The sequence below is a fragment of the Dasypus novemcinctus genome, chromosome X (genome assembly GCF_030445035.2).
Source record: "Dasypus novemcinctus isolate mDasNov1 chromosome X, mDasNov1.1.hap2, whole genome shotgun sequence".
NCBI classification, from domain to species: domain Eukaryota; kingdom Metazoa; phylum Chordata; class Mammalia; order Cingulata; family Dasypodidae; genus Dasypus; species Dasypus novemcinctus.
The window spans coordinates 147260257-147284954 of NC_080704.1; the positions used below are offsets into that span (position 1 = coordinate 147260257).

Genomic DNA, 24698 nt, shown 5'->3' on the forward strand with positions numbered 1-24698 from the left:
GCAACAGCTTATCCTTCACCTCAGAAGGGATATCTCGACATGCCCCACACCACTGGGCACCTAGAAATTTCACTGCGGTGGAAGGGTCGTGTATTTTAGTTGGATTTATCTCCCATCCTCTCTCACACAAATGCCTTACTAATAAGTCAAGAGTCTTTGCTGCTTCTTGCTCACTAGGTCCTATCAACATGATATCATCAATATAATGGACCAGTGTGATGTCTTGTGGGAGGGAGAGACAATCAAGATTCCTGCAGACAATATTATGACATAGGGCTGGAAAGTTGATATACCCCTGAGGCAGGGCAGTGAAGGTATACTGCTGGCCTTGCCAGCTGGAGGCAAACTGTTTCTGATGGTCCTTACTAATACCAATTGAGAAAAAAAACATTTTCCAAATCAACAGCTGCATACCAGGTACCAGGGGATGTGTTGATTGGTTCAAGCAATGATATCACATCTGGGACAGCAGCTGCAATTGGAGTCACCACCTGGTTAAGTTTATGATAATCTATTGCCATCCTCCAAGATCATCTGTTTTCTGTACAGGCCAAATACGAGAGTTGAATGGGGATGTGGTGGGAATCATCACCCCTGCATCCTTCAAATCTTTGATGGTGGCACTAATTTCTGTAGTCCCTCCAGGAATCTGGTATTGCTTTTGGTTTACTATTTTGCTAGGTAGGGGCAGTTCTAGTGGCTTCCACTTGGCCTTTCCAACTATAATAGCCCTCACTCCACAAGTCAGGGATCCAATGTGGGGATTCTGCCAGATGCTGAGTATGTCTATTCCACTTATGCATTCTGGAACTGGGGAAATAACCATATAATGGGCCCGGGACCCACTGGACCCACTGTGAGATGGATGGACCTGAGCTAAAACTCCATTAATCACTTGACCTCCATAAGCCCCTATTCTGACTGGTGGACCACAATGACGTTTTGGGTCACCTGGAATTAATGTCACTTCTGAGCCAGTGTCTAATAATCCCCAAAATGTCTGACATTTCCTTTTGCACAGTTACTCCTGTAAAAGGCTTTAGATCTCCTTGGGAAAAGGTGGGAGGAAGACTGATAGTATAAATTTTTGGCACTTTAACAGGATCCTTCCCCAGGGAGACCTGGCTTCTTCCTCATTCAAGGGGCTCTGGGTCTGTATATTGTCTAAAATCCAGGAATTAATTAAGGGGCCATGATTCTTCGCATCTGTAATTTGAGTTAGGGTTTCGTTCACTCGGCCTAGAACTCTTCTGTTTATACAGATCCCAGAGAAATTTAGTAGACTGACCTTCTATTTCATTGCTAGGTACCCCATGATGTGTTAGCCAATGCCATAACTCTACACAACTCAGACTATTTTGAGTGCTTTTTTGAATCTGCCCTTCATTGTGGTAGCCACACCCACCTTGACTTTGGCAATTAACTGCCAATACTTGACTTTTACTAGACTGACGTCCAATAATCCCCATAATGTTTAAGGATTCCAATTCCATCACAGCCCTCCCTACAGTAATATCTGGACTACAGAGACGAGCAACCACAGAGCTCTTCAGGGAAAATGGAGTTAGTCTTACAAATTTATTCCTCACAGTCCCGGTTAAAGGTGTGTCCCCTGGACATTTGTGGGGTGGGCGGGCAGCTCTCAAATGGTAAATCTATTCTAGCATTCCAATCTCCCTAAGCCTTTGAATTCCCTCTTCTACTATATACCAAGGAAAATCGGGCATCTCAACCTCAGATATGCTAGACCATCTTTTGGCCCATGTTTCAATCAGCCCCCCCAAACAAACTGTTAGAGCCCTTTCTAACCCCTCAAGCTATAGCACTGAATCCAGAATTTCTGCTTAGTGGGCCCATATCAATAAATTTAGCCTGATCCAACTTTATATTCTTTCCACCATTATCCCATACCCTTAGTATCCATTCCCACACATATTCCCCTGATTTCTGTCTATATAAGTTGGAAAACTCATGCAGTTCTTTCTGAGTATATCTTACTTCCTCATGGGTCACACTTTGTATTTCACCTTTGGGGGCTTGTTGTGATTTTAGTCTAGTAATAGGTCTTAAAGACAAGAGAGGTGGTGGGGGTGAGTAAATAGAAGGATTAGAAATGCCTTGCAACCTACTGACCTCAGGGCATTAGCTTGTATTTTCTTCTGGGAGACAGAATTAATTTCTTCAGGCAGGGGTTGGAAGGCAGTTTCCTCAGGGCAGACTGGAGGCTTGGCAGAGCAAGCTGGAGTTTGGATGGTATGTGCCTCAGGGCTGGGAGGAGGTCCAGACTCCCTGGGGCAGACCAGAGGCTGGGCATTGCAGGCTTCAGTTTGGCTGGTACTCACCTCAGAGCTAGAAGTTGTTTCAGACTCCCTGGGGCAGACTGGAGGCTGGATGATACAAGGTTAACAAGGTGTGGTCTGGACAGGGCAGGCCATGGCAGGCTTATCTGGTAAAGTCTCAGCAGAAATCAGGGTTCCAATGTCTCCATCAGTATCACCATCATCCCATATGTCTCCATCCACCCAATTCTCTGGGTTCCACTTTTTTCCAATCAATGACTTCATTTTAAATGTAGAAACCCTGAGGGGTTGAAGATTTTACTTTCCTTTGTAACTCCGCTACTTGCTACTCATACAATGAGAGTCTAAGTGGTTCTCAGATATCTCAAGCCTGTGGCTACAGGAGACAAGATTTTCTTTCAGAGCACACATAGAAACTTTCTCATCATCCAGTCGGTGTTTAAGTTTCAAATTTGAAGCCTTTAACTCATCTCTTTCTTTTGTAACAGTATCTAGAATATCTAGGAGGGACCAGCCAACATCATTATACCATTTGACTCCACAAAACTCTGTTAAGGTGTTGAAAACACTCTAACCCAAATTCTTCTTCTTATAAGCATGGATTAGAGGAATCCAGTAATGCTATTTTGCGTATCTCGATTGCCAACTCGCGCCATGGACTGTTAGCAGCCTCTTCATTATTGGAAAGGGAGTCCTTAGTACCCTTGAGTCTAATTATAGTAGAGAGCCAATTGCAAAACTCCCAGAACCACCGCAGACACCCTATGTTTAAGACTCTGTTCCTCAAGAATCACTCCCAATACCAAGCTGTATTAGTTAGGGTTCTCTAGGGAAACAGAATAAACAAGAGATATCTGTCAATAGTATGCGATTCTAAAAGGGTCTCTCATGCAGCCATGGGGATGCACACGTCCAGGTTCTGCAGGCAGGCTGCAACCAGGAGCTCCAATGAAAGCCCAGTGAAGATCCTTGATGAGTTCTGGGAGATGTTGGCTGTCAAAAAACGAGCTGGGAAATTCTCTCTCAATGCTGGAATCACTTTCCCTTTTAAATGGAATCACTTAACCCAACTAATTGGGTTAAGGGTCACTCTTGCTGATGGCAATCTCCCTGATTTATGTAAATATAACCAGCTAGCTATGATTTACCACTGCAGTAAAATCAATGGTGACTAAAGTTCAAAAAAATGCCCTTGTATTACAGTTAGCCCAGTGCTTGCTTGACCAAACAACTGGGCACAATTACCTGGTCGAGTTGACACAATAGCCTAACCATCACAAGTATTATCTTATTTTATCTTCGTGAATGTGTTATTTCGATAAACATTTTTAAATTTAATAGACTATTTTTAGGGCACTTGTAGGGTTTACAAAAAACTATGCAGATCTGCCATAGAACCTTGAAAATATGTTATGTGAGTGAAACTTGACACAACAGGCCACTGTCTAGAATAGAAAAATCCATAAACACTGAAAGCAGACTAGTATTTACTAGGGGCTGGGGAAAGGTGTAATGGGGTGTGACTGCTTGATGGGTATGCGGTTCCTTTTTGGGGTGATGAAAACATTCTGTAATTTGATAGTGGATGTTGGTTGTACAGCATTGAGAACGTGCTGTAAGTCACTGAATTATATACTTTATTTTTTTTAAGATTTATTAATTTCTCCCCACCCCCTCTTTGTTCGCACTTGCTGTGTCTGTTCGTTTTCCTTGTTTCTTTTTAGGAGGCACTGGAAACAGAACCCGGGACCTCCAATATGGAAGGGAGGAGCCTAGTCACTTGAGCCACCTCCGTTCTCTGCTTTGTTGTGTCTCTCACTGTGTTTTTCTTCTTGTGTCTCTTGCTGCATCATCTTGTTACATCAGCTTGTCATACCTGCCTGTCACACCAGCTCGCTGTCTTGCTCATCCTCTTTAGGAGGCACCAGTAACCTCCACTCCCTGCTTTGTTAGTGTCTCATTATGTTTTTCTTCTTGTGTCTCTTGTTGTATCAGCTTCCCACGCCTGCCCATCATGCCAGCTCGATTTCTTCTTTAGGAGGCACCAGGCACCAAACCAGGGACTTCCCATGTGGTAGGTAGGAACTCAATCACTTGGGCCAATCCATTTCCCGAATTATACACTTTAAAATAGTTAAAATGGTGAATTTTATGTCATGTGAATTTTACCTCATTAAAAAGAAATTATTTCTTTTCACTGAAAAATGCAGTGCAGAGAGTACAGAGTTCCCATATAATCTCTCACCCCACTCACATTTACACACAGTTTTCTCTATTATTATCAATTTGCATCAGTGTGGTATATTTGTCACAACTGATGAATCAATATTATTAGAATTATATTATTGACTAAAATCCACAGTTTATATTAGGGTTCACTCTTTGTTTTTCATGTTCTATGGGTTTTATGTTGTTTCCTTTTTTATTTTTATTTTTATTTTATTTTTACTTTTTAAAATTTACTGTGGTAATATAAATACAACATAAATGTCACATTTTAATCACTTTCAAATGTATAATTCAATGATATTAATTACATTCACAATGTTGTCCTACCATCACCACCCTCCATTATAAAACTTTTCCATTTTTAAGTTTAATGTAATTAATAAATTTAATTAAAACATTTAGTTTTTAAAAAGGTGTTTCACAGAACAAAAACCACAGGTTCATGAGGCTTTACATCAGTGACTTTCAACTGGGGGCAATTTTACCTGCCAGAGAATGTCTGGCAATGTTTAATGACATTTTTGTTTGCTGCAACTGGGGGATGCTAGTGGCACCAGATGGACAGATGTCAGGGACACTGTTAAACACCTTACAATGCACAGGACAGTTTCCCATAACAAAGAAGCATTCAGTCTAGAATGTCAGTATTGCCGGGGTGGTAAAAATCTATTTTATATAAATGTGTAGGTGATAGATCCATAACAAGTTATTAAAGAAAGTAAGGGCCATTTAGTAAATAGAGTTAACCCCTGAGAAGAACATAATATAGGAGAACTAACATAATGCCCCATAATTCATTCTTTGATACCTCTGTTAGAGAAAAATTTCTGGGCTGAACGATAGTTTTGATGGCAATGCTAGGAACATAGGAGGCACTTAGTAAATTTATATAGACTGATTCTGTCCACAGATCCTTAGACAAGCCTTCACTGTATGCAAATGCAAATGAGCTTTTTCATCCCATATGACTTCATTCTCATTGTATTGCCTCTTCTTGCCAATCTACTTCATCCCCTCTGTTCTCCACAAATCACCTTTCAACACTAGCTTCTTTCTTTTATTCCCAAATCCTGATTCCAAGATTTCTCCCAGGTTAAACTCATGCTGGAATGCTTCTCTGCAACTTCGTACCAAGGTTTGTCCCTTCTGTCATTTATGCAGCACCTCTTTGTTGAAATCTTCTCCGATTCCTTGGAAAACAGTGAACAACTTCTCACTGATTCCATCCCGCATAGAAACATAACCCCCTCTTTGCTCAACAATCTACCAAAAGCATCTACTTTTTCCCATACACACAATGTATGTATGGATTGGATAGGTGTTGTGATTGCTTGTGTCTCATAATGAAAGTGTCTGAGTTACTGTTATGTCCAATTAAAAATGGTTTAGATAAAAGTCTTGTCGCCTGCCCGGGGAATATGGTTTCAGAGGAAGGGTACACAAAGTAGTAAGGGCAGTAAATGTCCTATGTTACTGCTCAGACCATAAGTTTTTACCACAAAGAGCAACATTTTTGTGCTGCGAGATATTGAGAGATTTCTAGGGGAGGGAAAAGATTCTGGACCAGAATTAGCACTGTGGAATATCTGTAGAAGGAAACACAAGAAATTGGCAAGAGCGGTTGCCTTCAGGAAAGGTAACTAGACACCTTGGGGATAAGGGAGGGAGAGAGAATTTTCAGTATATACCATTTTATAACTTTGGAATTTTGCCCCTTGTGCCTATATCAGGTTGTGATGGTTAAGTTCATGTGTCAACTTGGCTAGGTTATGGTGTCCAGTTGTTTGGTCAAGCAAGCACAGGCCTGATTATTACTATGAAGATATTTCATGGATTTAAATCATCAGTCGGTTGACTGCATGCACAAATTACATCTATAATCACAAAGGAGATTTCCTTCGGCAGTGAAAGAAGTCTCACCTAATCAGTTGAAGGCCTTAAAGGGAGAACTGATGATTTCAGCAGTAAGAAAGAATTTCTATCTACCTGTGGCCAGCCTTATGGAATTTGGACTTGCCAATCCCCACAGTTGCTAAGCCAATTCCTATAATAAATCACACAATATTTTTTATATATTTATATATGTGTACATATACATATATATGTATATATCCTGTTGGTTCAATTTCCCTGAAGAACCCTAATACATAGCCATACAAAAAATATTAATCAATTTTTATATCAGCACACTGTACAAAACTACAGTATTTGGATCTTAAGCCAAATCTCTACTCATCTAAAAATGTATGTCAAATTATTGAATCTCTTATAGTCAAAACTGAGGTATGAAATATATACTCTGGCAAACAATTAGACTCTGAATCCTACGGTAAAAAATAAAAGCTAAAAATAGATTAATGTCTGCAGTATGTTTCTTGTTGGTGTGATTTTCTGTAAATTGCACTGAAATAAGACAGAAGAAATTTGGCCTAAACTATACCCCACTAAACTATACCCCACTATATTTGGCCAATATACCCCACTAAAACATCAACTTTAAGGATAATCGAAGGTCTGCAACAATGCAATGCCAAAATTTTAATTATATTTTAATATATGGCATTTAATTGACAAGGAGGCTTAAGCCCTTCATGATATAGATGACAACAGAGAACATTCTATCCCAGGAATAAATAGTTGCCTGCTTTGTTTGAATTTAAATGCAATAATAATAGAGACTGAATCTCTTGAGGGTAAAAGGATGTTTTATTGAGAATTTTTCCCCAAAATTTCTGCATTTCCCCAGTGACTGTAAGAGCAAATATCACAAAATTTTTAAAAAATCAAACCATAGAATCTTCCCTTGTCCAAACTGAGTCTCTAATATGGAGGTGCAGTCCCCCTTTTCATCTGACTTCTAAGGCCTTTCTAAACTTGAAGATGCCTACCAGGCCTCTGGCCATCAAAGAGAAATGATCTTCATTCTTATGCAACTCTAGGAAATTGACTTTAATTCCTGTTTCAGTTTCCTGGCTGCTACAATAAATACCTCACAAGGGTTGGCTTATCAACAGGAATTTCTTGGCTCACAGTTTCAAAGAGGACAAAAGGCTTCCTCTTGAGTCAGTATCCTCTGGCTGGGCAGAAATCCTTGCAGTTTCTTGGCTTTTTTGTCACGTGGTAATGCACATGGCTGTATTTTCTCCTTTCTCTTTCTGGTTTCATTGGTTTCCAACTTCTGGCTGCTTCTTGTGGCTTCTCTCTCCATCTGATTTTCACTCTGTTTATAAAGAACTCCAGTAACCTGGACTAAAACCCAAACTGATTCAGTTGGGCCACACCTTAACTGAAGTAACATCTTGAAGAGTTATTTACAAGTGGCCCACACCCAACAGAATGTAGACTATGTCCAAACTGGAGTACACAATTTAATCTACCACAATTCCTGTTGATGAACATCACCCTACTGGCATGTCCCATTATGTATTGCTTCTAATTTCTGAATTTGCATAGAAGCTAAACTGAAGACTAATTTTCAAAACATGATATATGTTATATGGGAAAAAAAATCCTCCTCTTCTAAATGAAGACAGAATCAGAATCCCAGCCAGGCTATCTAGCTACCTGGAGCTATTTCATATATCGTCTATCCCTCTACTCTCTGGGTTTCTGTTCTGGGTTAAACAGATACCCCACCAATTAATATTTTTATCTGTGGAAATTTAGTCTCTGTTGTCCAAATAAATAAATAGTTAAGTCCTCTCTTCACCCTTATAAAGTCTATTCCTATTGACAACAACTTAATTAGTTACACATGCACACTGGTTTAACTGTAAAAGAGCATTTTTCGTGTATTAGTAAATTGGCAAGTTATCTGAGATACATGTGGAGAACATACATCTATCCATATATATACAAACATTTAGAACTGGTCAAGAGAAGAAGTAAAACAGGTTGTTTTGCAATTGGTGGAGATGGTGCATGGAATACATTTGGAGAAAGAGGAAGATGGACTTTAAAGAGGAATGAGGGGGGATTAACTGATGGAACAGGAAAAGAAGAGCAGCAGTACATTATACCAATAGTCTTTAACCAGGAGAGAGTTGAGTTGTTGGTAAAGTCTTGCAACAAAAGGAGAAAAAATCCACAGGGTTGAAAAAGATTCTCTGAATCCCCACTCTCTAAATATCCACTGGATCAAAGCTCTCCCTGACATACGAGAATATGAACATTTGCCTGAACTGTTCATCCTGATTAGAGACTCACAAGAGAATGTCCACTGAACTCACTCTGTACAGTATCATTGGGCAGAGAAGCATTTAAATGATTTTGATGGTGATGATTATAAAGAAAATAGAATATAAATGGCTACTGACAAGTTTCATTATAACAACTTTTATAGTCCCCATTATTAAGAAGATGAATATCTTTGCATTCCCAAACAAGAGGTAATCACATGTCTAAACCTCTTTGCTCCTCACTTATTTTCTTAAAATGCTATTCTCATTTATTCTCCATCTTTTTTTCCCTTGCTGTGCGTTAGTTACTATGGAAACTTTAGGATACCATAGTATGAGAATATCAATGTTCTCAAGTTTTATTAGAGTATGAAGCCAAATTATACCAAGGTATTGGGGGAGAGAATTGTTGCCAAGAGCTATAAATGAATGCAAGACAAAACGAAATGTATGGCACAGACGAACACAGGCCTTACTCAGATAGCACCATAGAAGGGGTAGGGCTTGTCTCATCTGCCCACTCTGTGTGCCAGAATCCTGACTGCAGTTATCAGTGAGGTCTACCAAGTAAAGATACTTATCTATAACAACATCAGAATGGGTTCTTTTAACGCAGAACATTAAAAGAACAATTTAAAAAGATAGCCAAGCATGACTGAACCACAATATGGAATTCATTTTATGCACATTATTAAACAATTAATTATAAACAAATACAACACAGATATTCAGCACATACATCAGATACAAAGTCTACATTCCAAGCACCAAATTAACCAACCTACATGATTCTAAAACTATTCTTTGTGCCTTTCCCTCTATTTCAATATGTGAAGGCCCCACAAGAGATCAACTCTTTTCATAATCTCAACAATCACTCATATGCTGAAGATGACCAAACTCATCTCTCTCTCCCAGACCTTTCCCCAAAGTTGTATACTTGTGTGTGTGCATTATTATACATCTCTACCACAACGCCCCATACACAACTAAAACTGAATTTATAATCTTCCATCTTGAACTAGATACTCCTCCATATTCCTTACCTCAGTTGTAATGCCACGTCCAACCAATCACTCAAGCTAGAAATTTGTAAATCACCTTTGCTTCCTCCCTCTCCCTCATCTACTACATCAAATTAATCATCGACATCTGTAAATTTGGGAAGCGGACTTGGCCCAGTGGTTAGGGCGTCTGTCTACCACATGGGAGGTCCGCGGTTCAAACCCCGGGCCTCCTTGACCCATGTGGAGCTGGCCCACGCGCAGCGCTGATGCGCGCAAGGAGTGCCCTGCCACGCAGGGGTGTCCCCCGCGTAGGGGAGCCCCACGCGCAAGGAGTGCGCACCGCAAGGAGTGCTCCCTGTAAGGAGAGCCGCCCAGCGTGAAAGAATGTGCAGCCTGCCCAAGAATGGTGACTCACACATGGAGAGCTGACACAAGATGACGCAACAAAAAGAAATACAAATTCCCGTGCCGCTGACAACAGAAGCGGTCAAGAAGAACAAGCAGAAAATAGACAGAGAACAGACAACTGGGGGGAGGGAAGGGGAGAGAAATAAAAAAATAAAAAGAAAGCAGACAGTGGGAGGGAAGGGGAGAGAATAAATAAAATAAATCTTAAAATAAAAAAAAATTTTTTTAAAGACCTGTAAATTTTACCTCCTAAATTCCTCAAATCTGTCCCTTCCTTTATATCACTTTATTGACATTATTGATTAAATAATGTTATGGGAGATGAGGATTAATCTCACCACCACCACGCCCACCTCCAATCCATCCCTTCCAATATAGTTATAACAATATTTTTAAATTTCCTTTATTAGTTATCTTTTTAATTTTAGATAATACTCATGAATTTCTATTTCCTGGTTTATCAACCATAGATGGTACCTCTTAGCTGCTCACTCTGTAAGATGAAATGTGATTGTCCTAAATTTCCCTCTGCCTTTCCTCATTCCTATCTTCCAACCTTTGTCCATTTCTACATATCTCTATTTGCACTTTGTCTAAGCCATCATCTTATCGAACCTCCTAACTGGTCACCCTACTTTCATTCCTGCTCCTCCTCTAATTCTCCATACAACAGAGTGATATGTTATGCACATAAATGAATTTCTGCTTCTGGCAATGGCATACTAACTTATTTCAAACTAACCATACCACTGAGAACAATTATAAAAGCTGGGCAATATATATTTTTAAAATTTGATGACTTTGGAGAGGCACCAAGGCAGCCAAGAATTGAGGGGCCAAGACACTGAAGAGAAGAGAAACCTAGAGAGAGATGAGCCAGACATCTGGCTACACTTTGCATTTAAGGTATTTGCCAACTTGAAAGCTATGGGTGAAGAGCTAAGAACTGAGCAAAAAAGTGACTGAAAGTCTAAGAAGTAAGCAGAGCTTTCAGAAGTGTCATGGAGCTGAAAAGGAGAAAATGAACTTCAGGACTCATGAAGGAGGAGGACCCCTGGAAAAAAAACAAAATTTTAGCTCACACACACACACACACACACACACACACACGTGCACCCAGAGTGCTATACCCTAGGAGTAAGAGAGAATGGGAAATAAATTAGTCTTCATAAAGACTGAAACCTAATTTCAGTCTCTAGTTAGATTAAGTTGATCAAACTCCACCTTGAGTGTCTTCCAGAATAAAAAATAAATCCCCTCTGGAGGAAGAGAATATAATCCAGCACCTCAAATTATCTCTTCAATTTTTTATATAGTGTTTAACATTCAATCACTAATCACTAATAATGAAGCATACAAGAAGATAGCCACTGACTGAAAATCATCAGAAAAATTGATGATAGATACAGATCTGCAGAAGATCTGGGTATTGGAGTTCTAAGACACAGACTTTAAAATAATTCTAGTTAATATATTTATGAAATTAAATGATATAATGGAGAATTTCAGTAATGGAAGATTTGGCAACATACAGAAAGATTGAGCAGATAAGTAAGTATATTAAGGAAAATGTGGGCCAGGTTTCTCACTATTAGTCCATTGAGAGGCGCTTGGAAAGCAATATCCTAATAACAATGAGCAAATCTAGCACCCAGATCTTGGTTTCAAAATACCATTCTCCACTAAAAACAAAAACCAGGGCTCTTTGAAGAAATGGCTAAATCCAGGGCTGGGGATGGAAAGTACAAGATAGATGAGCTAGGAACTTCTTTTTGTGCTGAAAAGTAAAGTGCTCAAATAATGATGGGGAAATGTCACAAGGACACAAAAAAACAGCTTAAAGAGGCTCCCAACACTCTTTATATATTATATATATTATATATATATAATTATATATATATATAATTAAAAAGAGCCTTCCCGGGGAAGCAGACGTGGCTCAACTGATAGAGAGTCTATCTACCATATGGAGGGTCCAGGGTTCGATCCGCAGGGCCTCCTGACCCGTGTGGTAAGCTGGCCCACACACAGTGATGCCATGCACAAAGAGTCCCAGGTCACACAGGGGAGCCCCCATGTAGGGGTGCCCCACACGCAAGGAGTATGTCCCGTAAGGAGAGCCACCCCACGTGAAAAAAGCGCAGCCTGCCCAGGAGTGGCGCCACACACACGGAGAGCAGACGCAGCAAGATGATGCAACAAAAAAGAGATGCAGTTTCCCAGTACCGCCGGATAATGCAAGAGGACACAGAAGAACACACAGTGAATGGACACAGAGAAGAGACAACGAGAGGGAAGGAGAGAAATAAATGAAAATAAACCTTTAAAAAAAAGTGCCTTCATGGGGAGTGGATATAGCTCAAGTAGTTGAGCGCTCTCTACCTGTGTACGAGGTCTTGGGTTTGATCCCCAATACCTCTTAAAAACAAAACAAACAAATGAAAAAACCAGCTCTCACTGGGGAGCAGATGTAGCTCAGTGGTTGAGTGCCTGCTTCCCATGTACAAGGTCCTGGGTTCAAGCCCCAGTACTTTCTTAAAAAAAAAAAAGTGCCTTCCCACAAAATACTTATTAATTGCAAAAGGAAAAAGAGCAATTGTACAGTGGACTAAGACATCACCTTAATGAAATGATCAAAGTGATCATCATCAGTAATAGAACACATAGAAATCACATTCCCTGATGGGATGCAATGAGAAAAAGAAAATATTATTTCTGTGGTATTCCTGCCCAAAATTCATAACCTGAATATTCATGAGGAAACATTAGATAAACCCAAGTTGGGGGATACATTACAAAATAATTAGATTGTAATCTTCAACTATCAAGATCATGGAAGTCAAGGAAAGAGAAAAGGGCTATTGTCAATTGAAGGAAACTAAGCAGACATGACAACCAAATGCAATGCTAGGTTCTGAAATGGATTATTTGCTTACAAAGGACAGCATTGGAAAATTGGCAATATTTGGAAGGGATTTGAGGAATGAATTGTAGTAATGTTTCAATGTCAACTTTCTGATGTTGGTAGTTATGTAGTTTTGTAAGAAAATGGTGTTGTATTTTAGGAAATACATGTGAAAGTATTTGGAAATGATAGGCATTGTATCAGCAACTTACTCATAAAAGATTCAGGGGAAAGAAGTTTTTGTATTGTACTACAACTTTTCCATAAGTATGAGATTGTCTTGAGATTAAAAAAAAAAAAAGCCCTTGGAATGGATGTGGCTCAAGTAGTTGAGCACCTTCTTCCCACATGGAGGGTATGGCTTTGGTTCCCAGTACCTCCTAAAAAACAAACACAAACAACAAGCAAACAAACAATAAAACCAACTCAGGGGAGCCAATGTGGTTCAGTGGTTGAGCACCAGCTTCCCACATATGAGATCCTGGTTTCAATTCCCAGCCCCCAGTACCACACACAAAAAAAACAAACAAACAAACAAAACAAAACAAAACAAAACCAAAAATACCTTGTAGGGTTTTAAATCCATGATGAATGCTTCATGACAACAGCTTAATTTGTAAGGGAATAAGTTGAATTAAAGTGTTGAAAGGTCTTTACATGAAGCAGTAATAAAAATACTAATTTAAGGTAGGTTTTAATCAGTCAGTAATACATGCTGTAATTTTTTTTAAAGATTTATTTTTTAAATTTCTTTCTCTCCCCTTTTCCCCCATTGTCTGCTCTCTGTGTCCATTCGCTGTGTGTTCTTCTGTGTCCGCCTGCATTCTTGGTGTGTCAGCCGCACCAGGAATCTGTTGTCTCTTTTTGTTACGTCATCTTGCTGCATCAGCTCTCCAGGTGTGTGGCGCCACTCCTGGGCAGGTTGCACTTTTCTTGCGCAGGGTGGCTCTCCTTACAGGGTGCGCTCCTTGCGAGGGGAGCTCCCCTACGCGGGGGACACTCCTGTGTGGCATGGCACTCCTTGCACGCATCAGCACTGCATGTGGGCCAGCTCATCACATGGGCCAGGAATCCCTGGGTTTGAACCCTGGACCTCCCATGTGGTAGGCAGATGCGCTATCAGTTGAGCCAAATCTGCTTCCTCTGTAATTTTTAAAAAAGATTTATTTATTTATTTCTCTCCCCTTGCCCCCACCCCGGTTGTCTGTTCTCTGTGTCTATTTGCTGCATCTTGTTTTTGTGTCTGCTTCTGTTGTTGTCAGTGGCACAGGAATCTGTGTTTCTTTTGGTTGTGTCATCCTGTTGTGTCAGCTCTCTATGTGTGTGGCACCATTCCTGGGCAGGCTGCACTTTCTTTCGTGCTAGGCGGCTCTCCTTACAGGGCGCATTCCTTGCGTGTGGGGCTCCCCTACGCGGGGACAGCCCTGTGTGGCACTGCACTCCTTGCGCGCATCAGCACTGCGCGTGGGCCAGCTCCACACAGGTCAAGGAGGTCCGGGGTTTGAACCACGGACCTCCCATGTGGTAGACGGACGCCCTAACCACTGGGCCAAGTCTGTTTCCCCCTCTGTAATTTTTAGGTTAACAACTAAAGGAGTAATAAAATGATGTATTACTAACAAACTAAAAGACATAAAAATAGAAGAAAAAAAAGCACTTCATATTTAACGAGTTGCTTCCAAAGAATAGGGCATGGGAAGGGGGAAAATGGTAACTTTACAGTGAAGAAACCTGGAAGACACTACCTTAAACAAAGTTAATATGACCAGTGATAAGTCAAGCTGATAGCATGTAACCCCCTGATACGATGTGATGAGAAGGGCACTTTATCTCTGTGGTATTCTTTCCCAAAACCCAAAACCCCAGTCTAATCATGAGAAAAACACCAGGCAAATCCAAAATGAAGGACATTCTACAAAATGCCTTTTCAAACTATCAAGGTCATGAAAAAGAAAGAATGAGTAATTGTCACAAACCAGAAGGAGACAAAGGAGATATGACAACTAAGTGCAAATGTGGTATCCTGGATTAGATCCTGGAACAGAAAAAGGACATTGATGGAAAAGCTGGTGAAATCCTAATAAAGTCTGAAGTTCAGTTAGTAGTAATGGGCCAATGTTGGTTTCTTAATTTTGACAAATGTACCACAGTAATGCAAGATGATAACATCAAGGGAAACCAAAATTGGGTGAGGATATGTGGGAACCTTCTGTATTATCTTTGCAACTTTTCCGTAAATATAAAAATATTCCTAAACAAAAGGGTTATCTTTTTAACTTCAGAAATCCAAATATAAACAAGAAAGGGGGAAATGGAAACAAAGTATAGATAGGACAAATAGAAAACAAATAGAAAGATGGTAGCTATAAACCCAAATGTGTCAGTAATTACATTAAATGTAATCAGATGAATACTCCAATTAAAGAAACAGTTCAACTATATGAAAAAAATAACCATATGCTGCTTACAAAAAAACCACATTTTAACTGTAAGGATACAAATTGTTTTTAAAATGGCAAAAAGACATACCAGGAAAGCAATAACCAAAAAAAATCAGTATAACTGTAAAAATATTAGAAGAGTAAACTTTAAGGGAATCAGCATTATTAGAGTTCAACAGGGGCTATTCACAATGACAAAAGGGTTGATTTGACAGGAATTTATAACAAACTTATATTCATATATAGTGGAAGGGGAAGTGGTGGGTTATCTAGGAATCCCCTATACTGTTTTTTTGAAGGAGGTACCAGGGATTGAAATTGGACGTCTTACATGGGAAGCAGGCACTCGAAAACCGAGCTACACCCACTCTCCTTCCCTATACTTTTTTTTAGGAGGTACTAGGGAATGAACCCAGGACTATGTACATGGGAAGCAGAAGCTCAATCACTTGAGCTATGTGTGCTCCCCCTTCCCTATACTTTTCTTTAAGATTTATTTTATTTAATTCTCCCCCGCCCTTGTTTGCACTTGCTGCCTGCTCCCTGTGTCTGTTCATTGTGTGCTCATCTTCCTTTTAGGAGGCACAGGGAACCAAACCTGGGACTCCCATGTGGGAGAGAGGTGCCTAATTGCTTGAGCCACCTCCACTCCCTGCTTGTTGATCTCCCATTGCATTTTCCTCCTTGTGTCTCTTCATTGTGTAATCTTGTTGCATCAGCTCACTGTCTTGCTCATCTTCTTTAGGAGGCACCAGGAACCAAACCCAGGACTTCACATGTGGTAGCCAGGCATCCAACTGCTTGAGCCATATCAGTTTCCCCCTTATACTTCTTTATTTTCCCTCCCCCCACCCTTGCCCTGCTGTTTTTGCTGTCTGTGTTGATTTGCTGCATGATCTTCTGTATCTATTTCTCTTTTTGTCTTCTCTTCTCCTTTTTGTCCTCTAGGATTCACCAGGATTCAATCCTGGGGACCTCTGATGTGGAGAGAAGTCGCTTGCGCTACCTAAGTTCCTGCTTTCTGTTGTGCCTCGCCTTGACTCTCCCTTTTGTCTCTCTTTTGTTGTGTCATCATCTTGCTGCAAATTCACTTGCGCAGGCACCAGATCACCACACGGGTGCTCAGTTTGCCACACAGGCACTCGGCTTGCTGTGTGGGCACTGGATCGCCACACAGGCACTTGTGTGGCACTCGGCTCACTGCATGGGCACACTTTTTTTAATGAGGAGATCCCAGAGATCAAACCCAGGTCCTCCCATATGGTAGGGAGAAGCCCAATCCCTTGAGCCAAATCTGCTTCCTCCCCCTTATACTTCTAATGTAACTTTTCTGTAATCTAAAACTTCTCTAAAAATAAAGTATATTTTTAAAAGTTTAAAAAAATCATATATACTTAATAACATGCTCATAAAATATATAAAGTAAAAAACTGATAGACCCTAGAGAATAAATAAATAAATTCACAGTCACATTGGGAGGTTTATACACATCTCCCTCAATAATTGATAGGAAAAGCAGTCAAAATTCATTAAGGATATAGAATGGACGAACAACATGATCAACAAACTTGACCTGACATATATAGACAACTATAACCAACAACTGAAGATACATTCAGCTAAAGTGCAAAAATGAAACACATTCCAAGATTGGTCATATTATGAGCCATAAAGCTAATATTAACAAACTTAAAAGGATTGAAATTATACATATAAGTTCAAAAAGGCAGAGCTTGAGACAAGACTTTGAAAGTAGATAGTTTATTTTGGAAAGTGATGTCAAAGAATAGGAGGGAGGATTGGAATGAGTGGAAAAGGGAAGAAGGAAAAGCCAACCCAAGAGGGTCATCAATCTCTTCACCATTTTGACTAAGTTGAGCTCAATTTCACTGGAGGGTGCTCTGAGGAAACATGTGGAACATGACTCAGAATTGTCCATCAAAGGAACAGATTTGAGCAACTGAATCCTAAAGAGCGAGAAAAGGTTGAACCAAGAATCAAAGAATGGGAAGCGGACTTGGCCCAGTGGTTAGGGCGTCCGTCTACCACATGGGTGGTCGTGGTTCAAACCCCAGGCCTCCTTGACCCGTGTGCAGTTGGCCCACATGCAGTGCTGATGCACCGCAAGGAGTGCCATGCCACACAGGGTGCCACGCAGGGGTGTCCCCCGCGTAGGGGAGCCCCACGCACAAGGAGCGCGCCCCATAAGGAGAGCAGCCCAGCGCGAAAGTGCAGCCTGCCCAAGAAGGGTGCCGCACACTCGGAGAGTTGACGCACAAGATGACACACAAAAAGAGACACAGATTCCCATGCCACTGACAACAACAGAAGCAGACAAAAACAAGAACACGCAGCAAATGGGCACACAGAACAGACAACTGGGGGGGTGGGGAGGAGAGAGAGAAATAAATAAAAATAAATCTTTAAAAAAATTTTTTAATTAAAAAAAAAAGAATCAAAGAATGACAGTAAAAATAGAGCCTCCTGTCACTAAATCCCTATGCAAGAGAGGGAAATTTAGCATCAGAGTAAACTCACCATCATAGTCCAATGCCTAGACATCAGCAAAAATTTACAAGCCATACTAAGAAAATGGAAGATATGGCCCAAGCAAAGGAATATATCAAAGCGTCAGGTAAGACACAGAATTTTTTAAATTTTTTGTCTTTATTTATTTTTTCATGTTACATTCAAGAAATATGAGGTTCCCCATAAACCCCCACCCCCTCACTCTACTCCTCCCCCCATAACAACAACCTCCCCAATCATCATGACACATTCATTGCACTTGGTGAATACATCTCTGAGCACCGCTGCACCTCATGATCAATGGTCCACATCATAGCACACACTCCCCCACAGTCCACCCAGTGGGCCATGGGTGGACATACAATGTCCGGTAACTGTCCCTGGAGCACCACCCAGGACAACTCCAAAGTCCCGAAAATGCCCCCACATCATATCTCTTCCTCCCACTCCCTACCCCCAGCAGCCACCATGGCCACTTTCTCCACACCAATGCCACATTATCTTTGACTACTAATCTCAATAGTTCATGAATAGAACATCAGTAAGTCCACTCTAATCCATACTCTATTCCTCCATCCTGTGGACCTTAGAATGGTTGTTAAGGGAAACGGACTTTGGCCCAGTGGTTAGGGCGTCCGTCTACCACATGGGAGGCCCACGGTTCAAGCCCCGGGCCTCCTTGACCCGTGTGGAGCTGGCCCATGCGCAGTGCTGATGCGCGCAAGGAGTGCCGTGCCACACAGGGGTGTCCCCCGTGTAGGGGAGCCCCACGCGCAAGGAGTGCACCCATAAGGAGAGCCGCCCAGCGCGAAGGAGGGAGCAGCCTGCCCAGGAATGGCGCCGCCCACACTTCCTGGGCCGCTGATGACAACAGAAGCGGACAAAGAAACAAGACGCAGCAAAAAGACACAGAAAACAGACAACTGGGGGAGGGGAGGGGAATTAAAATAAATAAAAATAAATCTTTAAAAAAAAAAAGAATGGTTGTTAAGACACAGAATTTGAGACAACTAATTAATGAAGTTCATACAATCTCCTAAATCAAATCAACAGGTTGAAAAGCAATATGGCTAAAGAGATAAAGGACATCAGGGGAATACTGAGGAGCACAAAGAAGAATTTGAAAACCTGAACGGAAGAATAACAGAGTTTAACGAAATGAAAGATACAATAGGTGTGGAAGCAGATATGGCTCAAGCAATTGTATGCCCACCAGCACATGAGAGGTCCCAGGTTCTGTCCCTGGTGCCTCCTGGAGAAGACGAGCAAGACAGAAAACAAGCATGATGGGCAGATGCAGTGAGCTGATACAATAAGATGATGCAACAAAGAGAAACAAAGAGGAAAGACAATAAGAGACAAACAAACCATGGGGCTGAGGTGGCTCAAGCGATTGAGTGCCTCTCTCCCACATGGGAGGTCCCAGGTTTGGTTCCCGGTGCCTCCTAAAGAGAAGACAAGCAGACACAGCACACAACAAATGGACACAAAGAGCAGACAGTGAGTGCAAATGATGGGGGGGGGGGGATAAATAAATAAAATAAATTTAAAAAAACACAGTAGAGGCATATAACAGCAGACTTGAAATGATAGAAGAAAGAATAAATGATGCAGAAAATAGAACAGCTGAAATTGAAGAAAGAGAAGAACAGAGAGAGGAAAAAATGGAAATAAAATTGACCAGGGGCTCAGGGAGTTGAATGATAACAAGAATCACAACAACATATGTGTCAAGAGAGTTCCAGAAGAAGAAGAGAAGGGAAAGGGGACAGTAAGAGTATTTGAGGAAACAATGGCTGGAAATTTCCCAACTCCCATGAAAGAAATGAATTTACATGTCCAAGAAGCACAGTGTATCCCAATCATTATAAATCTGAATATACCCAAAAAAAAAATCTGAATATACCTACAACAAGACATACTACTCAGAATGTCAAACACCAAAGATAAAGAGAAAAAGCTGAGAGAAGCAAGGGAGAAGCAAACCATCACAAAAGGGATGCCCAGTAAGAATTAGTGCAGATTTCTCTTCAGAACACTTCAGAAACCATGGAGGAGAGAAGTCGTATGATATAATTAAGATACTGAAAAAGAAAAATAGCCAGCTGAGAATTCTTTATCCAGCAAAAATGTCCTCCAAACTTGAAGGTGAGTTTAAAATATTCACAAATAAACAAAAACTAAGAGAGCTCATTAAAAAAAAAATCAAGCTTTGCAGGAAGCACTAAAGGAAGCCTTATAGCCTGAAAGAAAAAGACAGGAGAGAGAAGTTTGGAGGCGAGTGTAGAAGGGAAGACTATCAGAAAGTATAACCAAAAGAATAAAAGACATATGAAGTTCCACACTGGGCTGTCGGGGAACAATGGCAGCCCCAAGAGAGAATGTCAGTTTATTATTCAAGTTATACTGCTTGACAGTGATGACCCTGATGGCTGCACTTTATACTACAGCTTTAAGATCCAGAAGGACATCGTACAAAGAACTCTACTTTTCAACCACAGCTGTGTGTATCACAAAAGTTATAAAGTTATTGCTAAGTGTGGGCATTTTGGCTAAAGAAACTGGTAGTGTGGGTAGATTCAAGGCATCTTTAAGAGAAAATATCTTGGGGAGCCCCAAGGAACTGATGAAGTTAAGCATGCCATTGTTAGTGTATGCTGTTCAGAACAACATGGCTTTCCTAGCTCTTAGCAATCTGGATGCAGCAGTGTACCAGATGACCTACTAAGTAAAGATTCCCTGTACTGGGAAGCAGGTGTGGCTCAACTGCTAGAGCATCCATCTACCACATAGTAGGTCAAGGGTTCAAACCCAGGGCCTCCTGGCCCGTGTGGTGAGCTGGCCCACGTGCAGTGCTGCTGCACACAAGGAGTGCTTTGCCACACAGGGGTATCCCCCACATAGGGGAGCCCCATGTACAAGGAGTGCGTTCTGCAAGGAGAGCCGCCCCGTGTGAAAAAAAAAGCTCAGTTTGCCCAGGAGTGGCACTACACACACGGAGAGATGACGCAGCAAAATGATACAACAAAATAAGACACAGATTCCTGGTGCTGCCGAGAACACAAGCGGACACAGAAGAACACACAGCAAATGGACATAAGAGAGCACACAATGGTGGGGGGGGAGCAGAAATAAATAAAAATGATTGGAAAGAAAAAAGATTCCCTCTACTGCTTTATATAATACTGTTTTTTTTTTGTTGGTTTGTTTGTTTAAAGATTTATTTATTTAATTCCCCCTCTCCCCCGGTTGTCTGTTCTCAGTGTCCATTTGCTGCGTCTCGTTTCTTTGTCCGCTTCTGTTGTCAGCAGCACAGGAAGTGTGGGTGGCACCATTCCTGGGCAGGCTGCACTTTCTTTCGCGCTGGGCGGCTCTCCTTACCGGGCGCACTCCTTGCGTGTGGGGCTCCCCTACACGGGGGACACCCCTGCGTGGCAGGGCACTCCCCGCGCGCATCAGCACCGCGCATGGGCCAGCCCCACACGGGTCAAGGAGGCCCAGGCTTTGAACCGCGGACCTCCCATGTGGTAGACGGACGCCCCAACCACTGGGCCAAGTCCGTTTCCCTATATACTGTTTTAATGTTAAACCGGACACTCAGTCAATTACAGTTGATTTCAGTTTTTATGCTGTGTGGTGGAGTCACACTTGTACAGTGGAACCCCACCCACGCTACTAAAGTTGTGGTGGAACAGAATCCATTATTGGGGTTTGGTGCTATTGCTATTGCTGTATTGTGCTCAGGATTCGCAGGAGTATATTTTGAAAAAGTTTTAAAGAGTTCAGACACTTTCCTTTCGGTGAGAAATATTCAAATGTATCTATCAGGGATTGTTGTGACATTAGTTGGTGTCTACTTGTCAGATGGAGCAGATTCTCAAACAGAATCTATCTCATAACTCAGTCAGTGAGTTCCAGGTGATAACTGAGTACCTCTTTAATGCTGTTTTGTGCCATTCATTGTCTAGATACATAATTCTTTGCTATTAGACAATATACTTTTCCTCCAAAAAAATTTCTAATGTCACTTTTGTACTTTTTTTAAAGTATGTCCAATTGTTGGTATGTCAATAAATTGTGAAATTTCAGCACTTAAAAAAAAGGCATATGAAAATAAGACACGAATATGAAAGCCAAAGAATAAAATGCTGGAGTAAATAATGCATTTACAGTAATATCATAGACTGTGAATAGATTAAACTCCCAATTGAAAGATACAGCTGACAGAATGGATTTTTTAAAAATAAGCCATCCATATGCTGCCTACAAGACACTCACCTTAGATCCAGGGATACAATGCTGTCTACGAGAGACTCACCTTAGATCCAGGGATACAAATTGGCTGAAAGCGAAAGGTTGTAAAAAGATATTCCATGCAAACAGGAATCAAAAAAGATCAGGGATGGCTATACTAATATCAGATAAAATAGACTTTAAACTCAAAAAAGTTATAAGAGATACAGAAGTCCATTACATATTTCTTAAAGGGAAAATCCACCAGGAAGATGTAACAGTAATAAATATCTATGTACCTAACCAGGGTGCCCCAAAATACATGAGGCAAACTGGCAAAACTGAAGGGAGAAATAGAGATCTCTACAATAATAGTTGGAGACTTCAACACACCACTCACATCATTATAAAGAATGAGACAGAAAACCAACAAGGAAACAGAGAACCAGAACAATATGATAAATGAGCTAGACCTAACAGACACATACAGAACATTGCATCCCAAATTAGCAGATTATACATTCTTCTCAAGTGCTCATGGATCTTGCTCCAGGATATGCCACAAGTTGGGTCACAAAGAAGATCCCAATAAATATAAAAATATAAAATATAAAAATGGAATGAAACTGGAAATCAATAATACACAGGGAAGGGGAAAATTCACAAATGTGTGGAGGCTAAACAACACACACTTAAACAATCAGTGGGTCACAGAAGAAATTGTAAGACATACTAGTAAATATATTAAGATGAATGAAAATGAGAAATAACTTATCAAAACATATGGGATACAATGAAGGCAATGCTGAGAAGAAATTTATAGCCCTAAATGCCTATATTTAAAAAGAAGAGCTAAAATCAAGACCTAACTGAACAACTGTAGAAACTAAAAAAAAAAGAACAGTGAAACAATCCCAAAGCAAACAGAAGGAAAGAAATAATAAAGATTAAACCAGAAATAAATGAAATTGAGGGGAAAAAATACAGAAAATCAACCAAACCAAAAGCTGGTTCTTTCAGAAGATCAATGAAATTAACAGACCCAGACAACCAGCAGGATGGCAGCAGAGTAAGGAGCTCCTAGAGTCAGTTCATGCTACAGGGCAGTTAGTAATCACCCAGAGCTATCTAAAGCACCTGTTTGGGGGCTCCAGGGGACCAGAAGAGCATCCTGCAACATCCTTGAAAGAATGGATGGAGGAGACTGCCCATCTGCAGAGAGGATTCGTGAGTAGAGCACTCCATGCTGTGGAAGCCAGTGCCCATCCTCCCCTGGTAGCACAATCCACCTCGAGAGCTATTCTGTGGCTGGAATTGGAAGCTCTACTTCCCAAGTACAGGGGAGGAAGAGACAGTTAGGCACCAGCTTCAGCTACTGATTAGTAAATTCGGCTGGCTAAAGTATAATCTAAGAACAGCTAAAGTTTGACCCTGTCCAAGTCAGAAAGAGGTCGGTGGCCACCATTATAACTCTGCCCCCAGCATAAGGGGAAGTGGAGAAGACTGAAAATCACAGTGATGATAGGGACCAGCTTCTTTCCATCCAAATTGGATTGCAGCTCTAGCATAAGCCACAGACCCACCTCCAGCAGCGAGGAAGCTGAGGGGGCCTGCACCAGCCTCTCTGGGGAAACAGGCCATGCTGCGGGAGCTAGTCATCCTACTATGATGGCACAACTGCCTCAGGAGCTAGTCTGTGGCTAGTATTGGAAGTTCCATTTCCTAAAAACAGGGGAAGAAGAGACTGCTTGCCACCAATTTCAGCTACTGATTAGTAATTCAGTTTGCTAAAGTATAACTCTAAAAACAGCTGAAATTTGAACCAGTTCAGGTTGGAAAGAAGCCAGTAGCTGCCATTTTGACTCCACCCCTGGCATGAGGGGAAGCCAGGCTGATTGAAAATCACAGTGGTGGTAAGAACTGGTTTCTTTCTACCCAGATAGGATTGCAGGCTTAGCCTAGGATTTAGCACCACCACTAGCAGAAAGGAAACTGGCAGGCCCTGCACCAGGCTCTCCAGGTGACTGAAGGTACATTCAGCCTGCGCACACTGAATAGTCGGAAATCTACCAGGGCAACTGCAGTCATTTTGGACCCACACTGCATAGATTGCTGCCCACACCTGCAGCTCCATCCTACCCCAGACAGGGGGGAAAGGGTGTGAAGCTTCATCAGTCTCTCTGGGCGATTACAGATTAAGCCTGCACAACTTAGTTTATTAAACATGGCTGTGGCTCTGTCCCTACACCTGGCAAAGGAGAAAATTGGGAGAAGCTTCATCAGTCCCTGAGGCAATGGGGCACCTTGAGCCTCCACAGTAAAGAGATAAATGGGTCTGTAATTTGACACAGTAAAGAGAGAAAATGTGCCAGAATAATACATCTAGTAAGCCAGATACCAAGACAACAACAAAAAATTACAATCCATTCCAAGACGCAGGAAGATATGGCCTAGTTAAAGAAACAAGA

At 41.2% G+C, this 24698-nt stretch overlaps 1 pseudogene; it reads left to right on the forward strand.

The window, feature by feature from the left end:
* The first annotated feature begins 20359 nt into the window (after positions 1–20359).
* Positions 20360–21896, forward strand: LOC111765878 (CMP-sialic acid transporter pseudogene; annotated as a pseudogene).
* The last annotated feature ends 2802 nt before the right edge of the window (positions 21897–24698 follow it).